We start from the raw sequence: 18,533 nt of genomic DNA on the forward strand, positions 1-18,533 counted from the left end.
CGTATAAATCAAATAAGACAATATTTTAACACTAAATTATTATTGCATTATAGGCTCCTGTGTACTTAATTCATGAAAAAAAAATAAACCCGCCAGACTGCGAACCTGTTATTACTAATTATAAAGACAAAAATTTGTATGTATGAATGTTTGCAACTGTTTCTCGTAAAAATCAAAAACTACTGAACGGATTTTAATAAAACTTTACAATAATATAGCTTTGATATCAAAATAACACAAAGGCTTTAATTTATAAATATATTGTGTGAACAACCAACACCTAAAACGCGAGCAAAGCTCGAAGCCGCAGGCGAAAACTAGTATGATGCCTCTTGGAAAATATTGAATAGCAACGACGATTAGAAATTATTTTTTTTCTTTAATTTTTCAGCGACTGCTATGAAATAGAAGAATTTATTTAAATTTATTCATTAACAACATACAGTTCAACACAGAGTGAGGCAAAAACGAGGTTTTTTCAAACACAATCCAATTTTATACAGCTACGGAATACTAGCTGCTTTATCAAACTCGAACTTGGCGAAATTATTTATTCTAGACAAATCAAAAGTGCCCGCGTATGTATGTATTGATGCCTACAATGTTATGTAACATCATAATAGTAATGATGAATAGGTATTCAGACAACAAAGGATTTCTCTTATATCGGTTATGTAAATGGCGATGTATTGTACACTCAACAGAATGACTTCAGGCGAATTTTGGTTGCATTAATATCGATTTGCTGGAAGTGATTGTCACTGAGTGATATGAGTGAAGTACAATGTACATATTATATCTAAGAGCCGAATAAGAACTGAATAAAATAACAGTTGAAATAAATTGACAAATATGTCATTAATTTATGTATCGATGTAAAATTGTACATATGTTACAGCGAAATTATTAAATAATCCGGACATTATGTACACTACCCAATACATATAAAACGACTACTCAATTTAGACAAAGTGATAAATGACACATTTTAATCACATAAACTAGCTATTTTATATAATAACTGGGAATACTTGGATAAAGCAATTTAACAATAGACGAAAATTATAGACGTTATTTTTTAATTTAATGACTAACAATATTATTCTAAAAGCAACTACTTAATTTCAATCACTTTAAAATTAGGCTATTGACCTCAAGCGTGATTTCAATATCTTGTATAGTATGCACCGGACACTAGAAATAGTCTTTTTTGAATATACATGAGTGCAACTCTATGGTTAACTTAATTTGTCTCAGTTTTAAAATATACAAAAATCGATAAGTTATAATCTATGAAGTCATTTTAACACGTGTAATGCACGTGTTCATCTTTCTAGACCTTGAATAATAAAATACGACATTAGGGTTAGCACAGACTGTATATTAATTGATCAATAATAATCAAATATAAAAAACGTTTACGAAATTTTCGTTTTTTAGGTTAAATTAATAGAGTTATAATAAAAGAATAAAAATAAAAATCAATCTTTTATTTTTATTCTAATATTACTGTCAATAATCGATCTCTCAATTTATTGGTTACATAAAAAATAACGGTTTAGAGGGGAGAATAAAGTTGCAAGGGTTGGACCCCCTTCTAAAACATGCTTTATTTATTTTTTCGTTTTTTCGGACTTGATTTTTGTTTTCAGTGATTACAGACACAACATAGACATTACTATTTCATATAATTGATATTATTTCATTTGCCGTACATAAAATACAAGTGTAAGAAAATAAAATAGTATATATAACTTACAGTATATAGGAGAAAATTACCACTTATCATCAGATAACCAAGTTGCTCATATTCCTACCAGTCTCTTATAATATAAATTAAATAATAAAGTACGAATTCTTATTCACGGTTTTGAATTAAAAAGTTAACATTTCTTAAAATTTCGTTACACATTATCATTATCGGTTTGATAACTTACAAAGTTAGAAATGTTTCGAGATTAATTACATAATTGTAAAAATTGTTTCTTACAATTATGTATTTAATCGATCAAAGTGATATGATTGATGTGTAGCTTGCAGACAAATATAATTATTTATTTATATTGTTATTATTTATGAATGACCCTATTTTGTATTTTGCAACCCATTTTTTTACTTATCAAATAACAATTTAGAATTATCTTGTAATAATTTTATATGAAAAAATAAATAGATATGCGCGATGGTTTAAAAACAGTCGACCTCAATGATTAACTACGTTTTAATATATTTCTTAACAGCGATTTATCGAAAATATTGTAAATGTTAGGCATGAAACATGTGATTAATAATCTAGTACCGATGTATCATTTCAAGCCCCCTACATACGTAACACCTCCAAGGCGAGCAACTTTTTATGCAGCCTAATATTGAGTATTTTTCTTTGTGTAATAAAGGTGCGAACACACCTGCAACCAAATTAAATGGGAACAAGCACGAAGCTGGAGAATTAAAAATGAATTTGTTCATAACTCGTCCACGCCCATGCGACCGCAATAGGTCTATATTGGTCGTGAACCGTCTCTTTTTCTTTATTAAAATATGTATACAAATAGGACTATTTTTTGGGTCATTGTAACCAATATACTAATAGTTATTGATTATAAATATTATTATTCAAATTAAGGTATGTATGAATGGGACCGAGTAAGCAATGTCAAAAAATATATTGATATTGAAGATTTAGGCCCGATTTTTAATGTGACGAACGAAATTTAAACATACATACGAGCAGTGTTTTGTTTAAAAGCAAATCAAATCAAAAAAAAATTTGAACAAAAACTTATCTCTTAAAAAGTGTATAGCAAAAAAGACATACAATTTTATAAGCGCCAATGCACACAGACAAAGATTTTTATCTTTAGAGCCACATTTTATTATCATTTGGTAGGGCTATTAACTACCCTATTTGTATTTTCCAATAATCCAGAGAATGATCGAATAATTGTGGTAGCGTTTCCCAGCCAGGTCCTAGTCTAGTCCTAGTCCTGGCCTGTGCAGGTATCGCCCTAAAAAAAATAATTACAGATAAAATTTCTTAACACTAAGAACATCCGTTATTTCCGAACTCAAAGCGTTCAAAAATATGATGTATGATAAATCATTATTATAAAGTCACCCTACACTCCGATCCACATATTATACCGCCAAACACCAATACTCAGTACAGTTATGCTAGAAGAATGAGCCATTGTATTGCATATGGCGCATTGGAGATGTGACCACTTATTTAGGTGACACATTCGCCAGCTTGCAAACATATTTAAAAAAAAAACCTTAAAGCAAAATGTTTACACCTATAGTATTTCGAGTGGAGTTAGCAGCTATTGGACATGATATGTCGGGTGATAATAGATTTCTCTTGCAATGTATATTCGTCGTAATGGACAACACTTACAAAACGTGATTTTATAATAAGTATATCCGTAAAAAAATGTGGTCGTACGCAATTTATATTATCGAAAACGTAAGTATTTCCCGGCATTCCTCTTTGTTTTATGATAATTTCTTAGTAGAAATACATGCAGAAATTATGCGAAAATAAATAGTGGGCTACCATACAATATGATAAAAGAAACAACTTTCTCTAATAGAGTTTTACAGCAAATTCGTTTTAATTTAATTCACGGGTTATTACGGTTTATTTAAAAACCAATCCCCTTATATACCTCGGTTATAATAAAGTCTTGGTTTAAAATAATTTTAAAATAGCACAATATATTTTTTTTATTTAATTAGATAATTTCTATTCGTCCCTAGATATTAAGTTACGATATTTATGCTAATTTGTCATCCGTTTTCCATAACTAATACAATAATAGTCTTTCGCAAATCATAAATGATATTATCTCGGCCCAACCCAACAACTCTTTAACGTTTCATATTTTAAACATTTTTTTTATAATAAAACAGCAAAGTTCATAAAACAATTCAAAGAAAATTTTTAAAGGTTCACTTTTTGACAATTATTTATTGCGCTGTACCCTACCATGAATTTATTAAGTATTTTTTATCATAAGCTTTCATAACATTTGTATACTGCGACATTTTCATTGTAGTATAAAATAATGAACAATGATTTTATAAAGTTTTGATTTGATTTTGTTGCTCCCGCTATTGGTGTGTTCCAGTTTGAAAAGCGAGCACTATCAATAATACAACAATGTACTTGCATCCAGTAGATACATACATACATATATTATTATACTTGTTATAAAAAAGTTTGTAAATCATTTTGCAAAACAGAAATAATTAAAAAATCAAAAATTTACGACATATGATTAGTGAGCTTCGACTATGTGAAGTTTATGGCGATCGCTAGCGACCTTGACACGCTCAGGGAAAGTGAACCAACGGGTCGTTGGGTAACTGAGGTCGTCATGAAAGATTCACGCCTGCGCACACGCAAGTACAGCATGCCGATTTGGCACTTTTTATTTCAAATTCCACGAGGATGTCAGGTTAATACAAGTTAATTAGTTTCGATTGTTTTGTCAGGTTAATGTGTTATATTGATAACTTATATTTTTCGTAATACATGAAGGTTAATAGTTTACTTATTTTTTTTATACTTTCACTACTATTACGAAATTTACTTTCTTAGATAAACTTTTACTTCAAGTGGTTTTTTTTAATCGGTATCATAATTTTTACAATTTTAATAAAACAAAAATATTACTTGATAGTATTTTAATCGACCTTATTAAGAGTATTTCAACAAAATTAAATAAGTTACATATTACAGTAATCGTAAAATTAAATAATTAAATTGTCATTTTTTACATTTTTATAGCATTTATTCTTAGTGTATATTCTATATCTGAGCCTCTTTTAGCGGTATAAAATATCTTTTTAATATTTGTTTAAACAAGTTTGTATTGATTTTGTTCAGGTATTTGTGGAGGAAGAGTAGCTAAATGATCCAGGGCCTTTTGAATTTCAACTGGAATCGGTGGAGGTGTTGGCAGATGAGCTCCTTGGGGTTGGAAACCATTCTCGTCAGCGACGTACTGCAGTTGAATTACCTTGTGAATTGGGAATAAATATATAAGACCAAACATAAAAATATGAATAGGGTTCTGAAAGATTATTATATTAACTGATATTCGTCTACTAATTGCTTAAAAATTTCAAGCGCCTTGAATCGAAAGTTTTTTATTTCAACAGAAGTTGTTATTTGTAAGATTAATTCAGGCGTTTATCATACAAAAAATAGTTATGATGAATGGAACTTAGTATAATAAATATCAATGAAAAATGTATAAGAATTTTATTCGGCGATTGTGATTTTATATTTAATTTTCTTAAATGTTATATTAAACATTACCTGGCCATCCGGAGCTGTGTATTTATACTGTCCTTGTGCAATTTGAGCCTCTTGATCAGGAATACCTAAATTTTTCGTATAACCTGCTTCTTCAGCGCTAATTCCGTTACCAGTTTCATAACTAAAAAAAAAGTTACCACGGTAAATAATTCTGAGATTTTTCTTTTTTGTAGCGATTGAAAAGAACAATTAAAATATAAAAGCAATTAGACGAAATTAAATTAAGCAAGAATAAAAAATAATAGTAAAACATAAATCAAAATGTCCTTGTTTTTTTTTTCTTTAATAACAAATGAAATCTCAAAGAAACGTTTCGAAATGAGTGTCCTTATACTTTTGTCTGAATGTGCAACGTGTTGTTATATAATGTTAGATAACTAGATTTAATAGTGACTTCATCACGGAAGATATAAAAATATTTAAATTTAACTTTGACATGTCACCAAAAAACATTCTTTTTTTACGAATGCTGACCAATTAGGCACCCGATAGTAAACGCGAAATGTATAAATTGATTCATACATCGTCACACTAACTATCTCAGATGTTAATCCCTTCTGCCTATAAATACATTATTGGGATCATTATCAAAATTGTTGATAAGAGATACACACCCTGAAGAGTCCGAAGAAAGCCCTGACGCTGTTTAAACATACATTAAGGTCATTTAAAAAACATCGATTAATGTACCTGTTAACAATAAATTGACTATACGCAAACAATTAAAGAATGAATTCCAAAACTCGCCAAACAAAGTCAGTCAAGTCAAGTTTTTGAGCAGCGGTGTGAGTAAAATATAATTTCAAAGAATATTGTCTATGGTGTAATTCAAATTAGTGTCTTATTTGTTATACGTAATTGGGTCACTTTAAGCTGTATAACTCAAAATGTTCTTAAGTTATGTGACATTATGATTTTAATCACTTTCTTATATAATCGGTATATTTTATACTGACTTCCATTTATAAGATCCATCTGGGTTGATGATATGTTCCTGTCGGATGATCGGGATGGGCTCAGTCGTGTACAACTGCTGCTGCTGTTGTTGTTGCTGTTGTTGATAAAAAAATGGCTGTATACTGCTGACATCCGCAACAACCGTGCTAGCAGCTAATACCAATATTATCTGAAAAAGTAAAATCATTATCAATAAATAATTATAAAAGCTATAAGTCATTAGGTTTCAATGTCAACCAATTGATGATTTTGATAAATAAAAAATATCATATCCTCAATTGGAACTGTATTGTGTAATTATAGGTGAAATGTAATTTTAAATAAAAAATCTGATTTTATAAAATTAATTAAAAAAAAATGACTAAAAGCGAAGTGTTTCCGATATTTAGGAATATTCTACAGGTTTCGTGAAGACCTTGGAGCGGAAACGTATAAAAACGTCATTAGCGACATGATTTAAACGCGTCTGTTATCATTGCTATATATACAACATAACAGCAACGGCATTAAATATTAAAAATAATTATAATTTTATCTTTGATTTATTAAGTTTTTTTTTTTAATTAACGCTTTTTATTATTATAAATTTTAACAAATACATACCTATATATTAAACAAATAACAAATTGAATTATTTTAAAAACTTACAAAATGTTTCATGTTGAGTCCAGTAAAGGTACAAGTTGAACTTACAAAAAGCAAAGTGAGGAATGATGCCCTGTAGATTAACCCCACGTATTTATACGATTTTTTTTTTGTTGCATTACGCACCGGCACAGATTCAAAGTTCATATTTTACGACAGTTCTTGACAAAGGATAAGTACCGCAAGACGTCCCTTATTGGGCGGTTACGGGTAGAAAACGCACCACTGTCATTAAAAATCATGACCGAAAGTTATCCGATTCTCGTCTATGAATCTGTACACTTATTTCGTAAAAGAATTGTTACGATTCCGAGTGATATTTATCATTGACATGACTAACTCTGTTGCTGCTCTAACGAAAATTTGGTTAGTTTTTTATTTTTGTAATATACCTATTTTATCATAATAATTCAGAACCGCTTTTTATATCATATCGCTAGGCATACTGGCAAATGGGCCATCTTATCGTAAGTTTTGACCAATGCCCGTAGACATTGTACATAAAATATTAATCATTCATCATATTGCATATTGGTGAGCAACCAATTTTGGGAATTAAACTGTTATGTCCCTTTAAATCTTTAATTACACTAACTCACTCACCTTTCAAACCAGAAAACAACAATAGTAGCTATAGCTGCTTGATAGTAGGATGTTTGATGTGCCGACAGTACCTACCAAGACAGGTTTGCACAAATATTACCACGAGGTAAAATCCTTGGTGAAGGAAGGTAAGTATTTTTTTTGGAATTAGAACTGTTTCATTTATTTTTCAATGAAATTTCTCATATATCAGACTAACATTATACAGAGATAAGCTTTGGTCGTTTGATTTTATTATCAAAATCTAATAATCAGATTAGCATGGAACGTTAATATTATTTAGTTACGCTTTCAAAATACAAAAAGACAGTAATAGATTCTATATAAGCGTCATTGCAGTAGACTATCGTCTGAGACACTTGTCCTAATTCAGGCGTTGGTACCCATTGAATAAGTGCGTACCTAATTGTAATGTTATTCAAAAGTTAAATATATATTTTGATTAAATTTAAGTTAACTTTAATGAAAAAAATTATTACATCTTTTTTTTATTACATCATTATGCCCGGAAGAGAAATCGTCGGAGCTCAGAGTACGCTGCCAAATCTCGGTAAAAATTTTTAGACCTATAAAATACGTGCAGAATATCTTGTCTACTTTTAATAGATGGAACAGATGTTACAGTAAAATGCTTAAGCTTTAAAAAATGGAAAAAAATAACAAAAAATTTAATTCAATTTGTTTGCCACTGATTTTTTTCGAATAACATTAAGTATCATAAATTGCCATTCAAACTTTGCAAGTTGGACTAGTAGTAGTTGTTGTAGTAGTAGTAAGCGTAAAAAATGATGCGAGTCGAACGCTATAATTAGACCACGAAAAAACGAAATTGATTGTTATTTAAAGAATTCATGATTAAGGAAAGCCTATAAATTAATTATTATTATTAAGATCTTATCTGCTTTTATAAAGTAAACTAAATAAGAAGGATCTATACGCAGTTACATTAATTAAATAAATATATTTTTCTTATAAATATAATTAATAATAAATATATAAATATAGATAAAGAGGGAGGCGGCAGAAGGCATACTAGAGCGTCATGTCGTTTGCCGTCGCGGCAGACGATTCGGTTTTGCTTCTAAAATAGGTCATATATGCTATAAAAAATTATATTGTTCCTTTTTTTTAATATTGTAATTTCCTTTTCGTTTATAACAATTTAGTAAAAGTTCCCTACAAAAATTTGCATCACGTTTTGATCTTATCAGACTACCTGCGAAACCTTTGTAATAATACACCAGAGACGGTATTTTAAAATTATTACTAAAAACGTGTAACGTTATGCTTCAGTGCCTTCATAAACTCAATATGCGTCATAATAAAATTAAATACAAAAAACTTGACTATCTGTTATTTATTTAATTACAAATACTTTATAAACATTAATAACAGATACCAAAAAATATCAAATATCCACAGGAAGACCTCTTAAAAAAAAGACAAACTAACTAAAACATATTAATTATTATTCAATTTATGTTTAAGGTAAAAAATAAACATAACATGGAAATAAAATAGTAAAATATTCTAAAACATGGCATGTTTGCTAAAATGTCAAAAGTCACCTATTTTGTTTTATGCAGAAACATTATAAAAAACGCCTTGGCTAATAACATTAAAACTCTGTTTATCAGCCGCTTCGATTTAAAATAAAAATACTTCCTCCGCTTGTCCTTATACTGTTTTATTGTCTGTTCTTTTTTAAAAAGTTTATATTTGAAGATCTCGAAGATGACAACTAAGCGTGTACATTATGAAAGAGATTTTTACGAATTTAACCTTAACTCGTAGGTGCATCAGTGCAGGCTGTAAAAACCTGTTACAAGAATGTATGACACACTTCAACAAGGTTTTTTAAAACAAAAATTTATTGATCTTGCTCCATCGAGCCGTCATACATAATAATAAAATATTATTCTTAAACGGATATTGACTTTTTACTTAATACGATATACGAATAATTGGTATCAAAATTAAATAAACAGAAGAATATTGGCAATAATTCGCTGTATATACAGAATTTGAAATTAAAATTACGTCAAATAACATCTATAAAAAAGTATTTTAGATTTATTTCTAAAGAAAACATAATTTTAGTATTATGATATATATTATATTCTATTATATATTATATAATATTTATTATACAGTTTATTTACAAATAAAAAACCTTAGTGATCTTTTCTATATAAAATCTGCACCTATAAACATTGCTGTAAGTATAAACAATTATTTCCTAAAACAGATGAAATGTGTTGTGTACTGATATCTACCACTGACATCGTCCCGAATACCCTTAAAACCTAAACACGACGAAAAGTGTTTGACAATACAGAATATAAAATACAATAAAACATCACTAATGATCTGGTCGTAGTCAGCATGAGACTACAGAAAACCCCGCAACTAATATATAAAACAGCGTCGGAGTTTTTTTAAATACTATTGATCTATCGCATGTCAACAAATTTTCTTCTTTAGCATAAATATTAATTCTTTAAAAGGTTGCTTCTAGCCACTCTAAAGTATGAACAATATAAACGCGTAAATTTGTTATGCAGGTACAAATAGAATAATAAATTATTGTATACGTTATTAATGAAAAAACAGAGCGTTATTATTTATACTATAATTTATAAATATAGCATATTTGTAATCAGAGTTCGACCATACTAAGAGACCACACAAAACAATTTATTTTTTCCGTAACAGTATTCCCAGAATTAAATAACAAGCCATTCGGTTTTTCAAACGCACAGAGTTGCAGACAAGTGCACGAATAATATTTTGTCTACAAGCAAAACATGACTGTTTCAATAATCACATCCAATCAATTGCATTTAAGGAAAATTTAAAAGCCATTATTATAAACATATAATTCCATGTGTTCGTTATATTCTCAATTCTTAATTATTTATACAAACAGCAAATAAAAATGCTCCAAAGAAGGTAAGCTATTTTGTAAGTTAACGATAATTTTGTGCAATGACGAAATAAAGACGCAATTACTGAGATAAAAAAAAAGATTTTTTGACACTTTTTACTTATTTATTTTAAAATTAAATTTTCATTATCAATGAATGATAATTTACCGTTTCCGACAAAAATTAAGAAAACAAAACAAACTAAATCTTTAATGATTATTGACTTATACTTTTTCCTTCTTATCTTCGTCCTGAACAACGTTTTTAATCGCTTCAGCTCTGTACGGGTTATATATATTATACCGTGGCTGGTAAGGGTATCTAGTGTCGTATGGTTTAAATGTGTTGTACTGTCCATAAATACGATTGCGATTATAAGGATCGTATAAGTTATAGCGAGGGTCGTGAATTTTTGATCCCGTTACTCCGTCAAGCAATGGCGCTGGTGAAACACCTCTTCCATCAGATGATATATGGATGCCAGCAGGTCTAAATCCTAAAAATAGAATGGTTATAATTTTTGTCTAAGCATAATGCTATATTTTTGTTTGCTAATTGCGTTTTTAAGTATTATATATCTCACAACTTCACGTCGTTGTTGGTGTTAAAAAAACTTATAAGACTGCAGATCGTAAGATCCACCATGGATGATCAGTGACCAAAAAAATTTGTTTAAAGAATGTGTTTAGTCGCTGCGCTAAGTTTTGAAAACTGCAATGTCTTGCCTCGAAAATGAACTTTCTTTGTTCGTGTCTGATTTATGAGAATGAGCCGAGTGACCAGAATCGTTTATGAGGTCACTCTATAGCTCAGCTTTGAGTTAATAGCTAAACTTGGAAATAGTTACAAATATCATAGTATGTTTGTTTTAATAATTAATATTAAAAGAATAATCTTACCATTCTCATCGGCAATATAGCTAACTTGTATAGGCGTGCCTTCAGGAGATATATAGGCGAAGCTGCCTTCCTTAACCTGAATATGGAATACATCCAATTATACCCGATTATAATATTTGCCACATTGAAGCGGTTTTGATACTGAACGTATACTGTATTACTACATAATAGTATTTCAAAGATACGAAACATTGGAAACAAAATTAGGAATTTATCGACTTAGAAACCTTTATCGACATAAAGGTATATTTTTTTTATTACATAGTGTAAAGTTATGAAAGAAAATGAAGTATTCGATTTCTCGGTATGATAAAAACTTTTAACAGTCACAAATTCATTCATATTTAAAATATATTATGACAGAAGGAGAGAAAATGATTTAGTATCACAACATTTACTATTACATCAGCATTGAAAATACTAACGTGAGTTCCTTGAGGGGCGCCCGTATTATCTATGAAGGCATCCTTCAAATACCCGGTCTCTTGAGCTTGTTTGCCGTCGCCCGTTGAATAACTGAAAACCATATAATAATCCTTGATTTATCAACTTCGTAAATTGACTCGAATTGACTTATTTTATATTTCATACATTATTTCAGGCTAACCTTTTATTTATTTTAAAAATTACATGAAAATTAAATTATCGTAGGTATATTTTACATGAATCAAAAACGAATTAGGTGCAAGCCTACATAGTTGTTACAGATACGATAAGAGAAAATGTGTTAATATTTATTGCAAAATTAATTAAACTCCGAAAGTAAAATTTTAAAATATTAATTAGATAAAGTTTTTTTTTATTTAAAAATATAATGACGAGATGGCTGCGAGACAGACAGATATACCAGTGGAAAAATGTAAAGTATAACAGTAATAACAAAATAATATAAAAATTATATGAACTTGCAAATCAACATCTTTTTTTATCATAATGGATGAACGTGAGTCCGCTCCAGTCTTTTACAATTGATATTCAATGCTATTATCAGGTTTCAAGAATTTTTCGTATAATTTTAATGCATTTGATCTCTGTAATTGCCTAATACATATTCATATGTTAAACACAAAAAACTAATTTTTATAAAATTTTATACAGTAGTTACTTTATCGTTTAAAAAACTTAATTAAAAATAACAATCGTCTTACTATTATAACCCAGACGATACAACATTTTAAATCAAAATATTATTTTGAAGCCTTTCAAATATATATATTCGAATAAGTTTTTAACATAATACCTACGTAAAGTTATTATTTTTTTATAGTTTTGTAAATATTTATTTTGGTTATAGAAACTGATTAATTTAATCACTAAACGATTTTTATTTTACGACAAAAATAAAATAAGTTCTATCCGAAGACTAATTTAATTATTTTCCACAATGACAAAGTCGTGCGCATAAAGCTATTATGTATATGTCGCAGCCAACTGGTTCAATTAGTCATATAATCAAACGCCTACTTTACTAAATGGCTTTGTTCAACCAGGCGGACTGAATTACAAGAGACCACACAGAGTTAGAGAACTAGAGTCAGTTTTTTTTCACCTAGTTTAAAAAAACAAGTAAAATGTAATACAAATGACTTTTATCAATGAACGAGAGATAAATTAAGGGGTTTAGTAAAGTAACCAGGCGTTCCATTGAATGTCTATTTTAACCAGTTGACCGTGACAAATAAATTATTAAAGCGATTATTAGTTTTAACGACACGGTATTTTTTATTTAAATATTTAATTTACCAATAACAGCTTTGATTACAATTCTTTTGTGTTTTTGTTCAAATTTTAAAATTCTATACACACTTAAAACAGATTAAGATTGAACAAGATACGTTTTTACTTCAAGAATAAAAAAAATATAATTTAATTAATAAAATAAGTAATTACCTAAATGAATAGCTTCCATCGATTCCTTGATTGCTCGAGTAACTCAAAATAGGAACTCGTGCCTTTTCCGAGGTATAGTAAGGATTGTATCCAACTGCGAGATTGCGATTAAAAGACGCAGATCCTCCTGGTACAACCTTTGGTTCCTCTCCATGAACTTTACATATTGCCAGAAGTAGTCCCCAAAAACCGACTAAGAGATACATCTTAAATAAATTACATAAACAATATTAATGATTAATGCTCGGGACAACACATACAATAAACATCACTCATAATATAAAGAAAATAAGTAGTGGCAATTTTTTATATTATTCATCCAGTTTCTGATAATTAATATGTTATACAGAGCTAACTAAGCCAATTGTTCTTAAAGCTATAATTAACATTAAAATATGATTACATTAGCTTACCTTGCTAATTTGTTAGACTAACTGCACTTATTGTACTCACTTTGATACTGTTAGCGTGGGATCTGAATAAACCATTTATAGGCAGGGTTGCTCGTAACTAATACTTTTTGTTATACCATCACTCCTCGAATATAAGGTTTACACACGCCCCCATTAACCACCTATTGTAGTTACCGGCATTATACACAAGTTAAACTAAGATCGCATATTACGACGAGACCATTTGCATGTTTTAACTGAAAGCCTTCTACGATCACGTAATCCAACCAAATAATGTATGTACCACGGAAAATTCGGCTATAAACGAGATTGATATCAGATAACCTAATTAGACAATTATACTATTTTTGCAAGTTACAAAAAAATCTTTTTCCAAATACATAATATGTACTCGTATATTACTTTTTGTACTAAGAAGGTGCGTTTCTTGACAGAATAGCTGAAAGAAGATCAGTTATTGTGGAATTGATATGTTAAATGTCATATTAAAGAGTATCCATTATAAATGCACAGAGGTGTAAAGCAAAAGAGTGAGAAACTACATTTGTAAAATAATCTATGTACTCAAATAGATGGGCTAAAGGCATTATTTAACTTATCTTATTATTTACTAGCTGTGACCGCGACTTCGTGCGCGTTGTTTGAATTTAATATATTATATTTTAAGATCATGTTATTTGGATATTGTAGCGTGATTTTATTTTTATTTTATATTGTAATTGCAGATGCTCGGGATGGCAAAATAAAATTATGTTTTACAAAGATGTTCCAATCTCTCTATATTTCTTTACAATCCTCACAATCATCCAATTGTTTTTCTTATGACAGCTCAATCATTTTTAAAATAAGAAATAGTGTTAAATGTCAGTATTAAATGTAATATTAATAATAATTTGATATTATTATTGATATAATTAATTTTGATATCCTATGATGTAGCACCGTATTGGAGGCTAGGGCTAATCTCTAACAATATATAATTCATAAATAAAGTTAAAGTTACTCCTTATTACATCAGCTATCTGCCAGTGAACGTCCCGCCGAAATCGGTTCAGCCGTTCCAGAGATTAGCTGGAACAAACAGACAGACAAAAATTCTAAAAAATGTTATTTTGGTATATGTACCGATTATAATACATACATATGCATTTAGTAAAAATGGGTTATTTTAATATTACAAACAGACACTCCAATTTTATTATATGTATAGATTTAGCGATACTTAGAAATCACGGGAGTCTATGAGCCAGGCGATACGTTGCATATGATCATGCAATCATCACATGCAGTGTGACATCTAAATTTAGATTAATTTAATCATTATTTCAATTCAATTTGTGCCTACATAATTAGTTCACTTTTATTCCTTTATATCTGAATATATATATATATATATATATATATATATAAAGGAATAAAATTTTGAAACAAGTGAGTTATATTGCTATGAACTTTCTTTACAGTAAAGATTATATTATGTAAAAATTTGAAACGAATTAATGAATATAAGTATATATTTATTATTTCGTACTATATTATAGTTTTTAATAAAAACAAATATTGTTAAAACAAAAAATATATCAGAGATGAGTAGGAATAATTCATTATTATCTTTAAAGAAGGTCAAAAGATTTCATTAACTTCGCTTCTAACAATAATGATAACAATCTAATTGTCAATTAACATCCAAAATCTAGTTGCTCTTAATTACACGCGTCTAATTTACATTTTTAACTAAGGCACATTACTTTTTTGATAATTGTTTTTTAAGACAATACGTTACGTTTGGGCTGTAAATATGATTCTGTTGACTACAACATAGTTGAGAATAGAAAAAAAACTATCACGTAGCTTTAAACGAGTTCAACGTATGGTTTTAAAACCACAATCAGACGAATTGAATACCAAGCAGTGAAGTCATTGAGGAATCATGAATACCAAATGACGATGGAATTAAATCACATTGTCGTCCAGTATTAGGAATGACATGAGGAGAGCAATTGGTATTTCCGTAAACCTAATTCATTAAAAGCGCTGCTACACTATATGAATGCTTTAAGTTAGTGATGATAATCTGATAATAATAAACAAAGTAAAAAAATTAAAAATGACTATTTTGTTATGGGGAAATATTATAATGAATAAATTTAGTTAGAGATTTTCAATCTAAAAATAAAGAACCATGTTAAAAAGCCCTTATTAAAACATGAATATTCCCGCATGTATATCTAGTCTAAGTGATATAACGTAGCCAGCCCTCCGATATTTCAAGGCTCATCTCCTTCAACTACATCTATTCTTCTTCACGTGGAAGCTCTAAATCTTACTTCATGAGATGATGAGAGAAGTAAGATTTAGAGTTTCCACATGTGTACCATGCGTTCCGTGCGATTCGGCAGAATATATTATTATGAATGATTTTCTTCGCGATGTTTGAATGCTGCACTAAACATGAATCAGCACAAGAAAAATCACAGTAGAGCTTATCCGAATTGAAGACGCTTCTTCGATTAAGATTTACTTGGTCGTACGGTTTGTGCAAGCCCATCTGAGTACCACCCACTCATCGCAAATTCAATAGTGGCCTAGATGTTGAATATTTTATATTACACGTAAAAAAGACTTAAGGGAATTAAGGTTTGGTATAATAATAAAATTATTTAGTTCATATATTATATAGATATATAACCACAGTTAATATATTTTTATTGATATTTTTTTAAAGAAACAATTCTATATAAGTTACATTATTCTGTATTAGATAGTTTCCTCATCCCCCAAGAACTTCTCACATTAATTTTAAGTAGATTTCAATGATTGTACTACTTTCATGAGACTCGACATAAAAAAATGTGTTTTTAAAAACAATAAATATCAGTTAGTTCACATACCAATTAGCTTTGATTCTGTAACGATAATACTAATTAAAAATTAAAATGTTTCCTCGAAAATTTTCACAAATACACCTTAGGAGCTCATAAAGATTCAAAACAAAACAATAAGAATAATTTTGAAATATCAGTATAAATCTTAATTTGCTTGTATAACCCAGAACATTAAGAAAAATTATATAATTTTTGTAACATAATGTAGACATGCTCTTGTAAAAATTTATCGTGTCGTGAGATTTGGTTTTCAATAAGCAACATTATATTTAACATTTAACAGGAGAAGTGTTTTTACTTTTAATAAACTGCCGAGTAATCTATTAGTCTACAGTAACTAGTAATTACTGTTCAAATACTATAAGTACCGAATCTAAACCAAAAGTTAATTATATAGATATTATATATACAATATCTTAAAAATGATGGTAATAGCAAGTCATCATTAAAAAATTAGAATAATTTTACTAACAACATTATTATTTATATAATATTTCGTTACACATAATCTAGTTTATTTTTGATTCTATGTGTTAATTCTGAATTAATTTTACGAAGGTTATGAATTGTTTTTTAAGATCATGTTTATTTAATGAGATAAATAGATAAAATTAAGTTTTTATATTCATTAAAAAACAATCTACACTTATTGTAAAACTTTAACTGTCACAACCTGCTTCGGGGCTAGCCTATATGGCCGAATATATTGAGGTCCAGGGTTCAATCCCAGGTCAGACTGTTAAAAAGTTATTAAGTTTTCCAATAGCAGACCGAAGTCAGATAGTCGCTAGAGAGTTAAGTTACCTCTTTATATAAATTGGCTAGTCTCTACTAAGAATGACCCCCGTGGCTGAAATCGGTCAGGAATTATATATTTTTTTAATATTCTCACGAAATATAAGAATCACAATGAAACACGGAGGATTCATGTAAAGCAACATATATTATGAAATAAGTTAATACACAGCTCGACAAGACAATTAAACATACACACAATCATGATATTGGTTATGAAATAATTATTAATTTTAGAAAAATGCCATTATGCACATACATTTGTCCTCTGAAAAATATTTGCGTTTACTGTAGCAGTTGACTCAGAATAAAATTAACATATTTTTTAAATCACAATATTATTCCAAACTAATTGATACATATACGGGCATTGACCCCTTTGGTCTATATCTATTATAGAAAAATAAATACAATAAAAAATAGTTAAAAACCTATGCAAACTATAATACCTATTCCAGTATTTTTTTCTAAGCCAATTAATAATAATGAGAAAGTTATTTATTTTTACAAGTATCTACTATTTTTATTAGTTACTACAACGTAGTCGCGCAATTTATTCGAATTAGATTTTTTATTATATATAAATACCTTCATTATATACTAAATATACTATAATAGGTAAGAATAAGTATAAAGTGAGTCTTCTTTATGTATAAAAAGGGTAAAATCATAATGTATCACATTTACATGGCATTGCTGGAGCTAGAGGTCGAAATTTGGCGCCAGAGTGCTGTCCCATCGTATCGCAAAACTCCGCAAGGAAACGGCGTGAAAGATCATTGTCTTCTCCGAGATCGTCATGACGAATTTTAATGACATGACGTCGTATGGTCACACGCAATATTAGTTTTTATCAATAGACTTAAATAAACGTGTTATTATAAAGTGTCAAATCCAAGTGTTGCAAGATTAAATCCAATATAACCAAGGAAAATCGTAATGACACAATAATACAGCTTGTAACTACAACTGAGACTTGATTGAGAGATGAGTTTTTGCTTGCAACTTCAAGGTAGAAAAGGTGAGGAAAATTTTAAAGAATATTCACAGCACCGAAAAGTAGATAATTATGGGAATACCGAGATCACCCACTCGTAAGTAAACATGAATCTTAATCGAAGGTTCTCGTTCAAATCTGGGAAAATACCTCAGTTTTTAATGAGCTTATAAAAAATCTGAAGGAACCTGCATGA

General features: G+C 29.1%; 1 pseudogene; it reads right to left on the bottom strand.

The window, feature by feature from the left end:
• Positions 1 to 4,700: 4,700 nt before the first annotated feature.
• On the bottom strand, positions 4,701 to 13,749 carry LOC125064020 (annotated as a pseudogene).
• Between the last annotated feature and the right edge of the window lie 4,784 nt (positions 13,750 to 18,533).

The sequence above is a fragment of the Vanessa atalanta genome, chromosome 5 (genome assembly GCF_905147765.1).
Source record: "Vanessa atalanta chromosome 5, ilVanAtal1.2, whole genome shotgun sequence".
NCBI lineage: Eukaryota > Metazoa > Arthropoda > Insecta > Lepidoptera > Nymphalidae > Vanessa > Vanessa atalanta.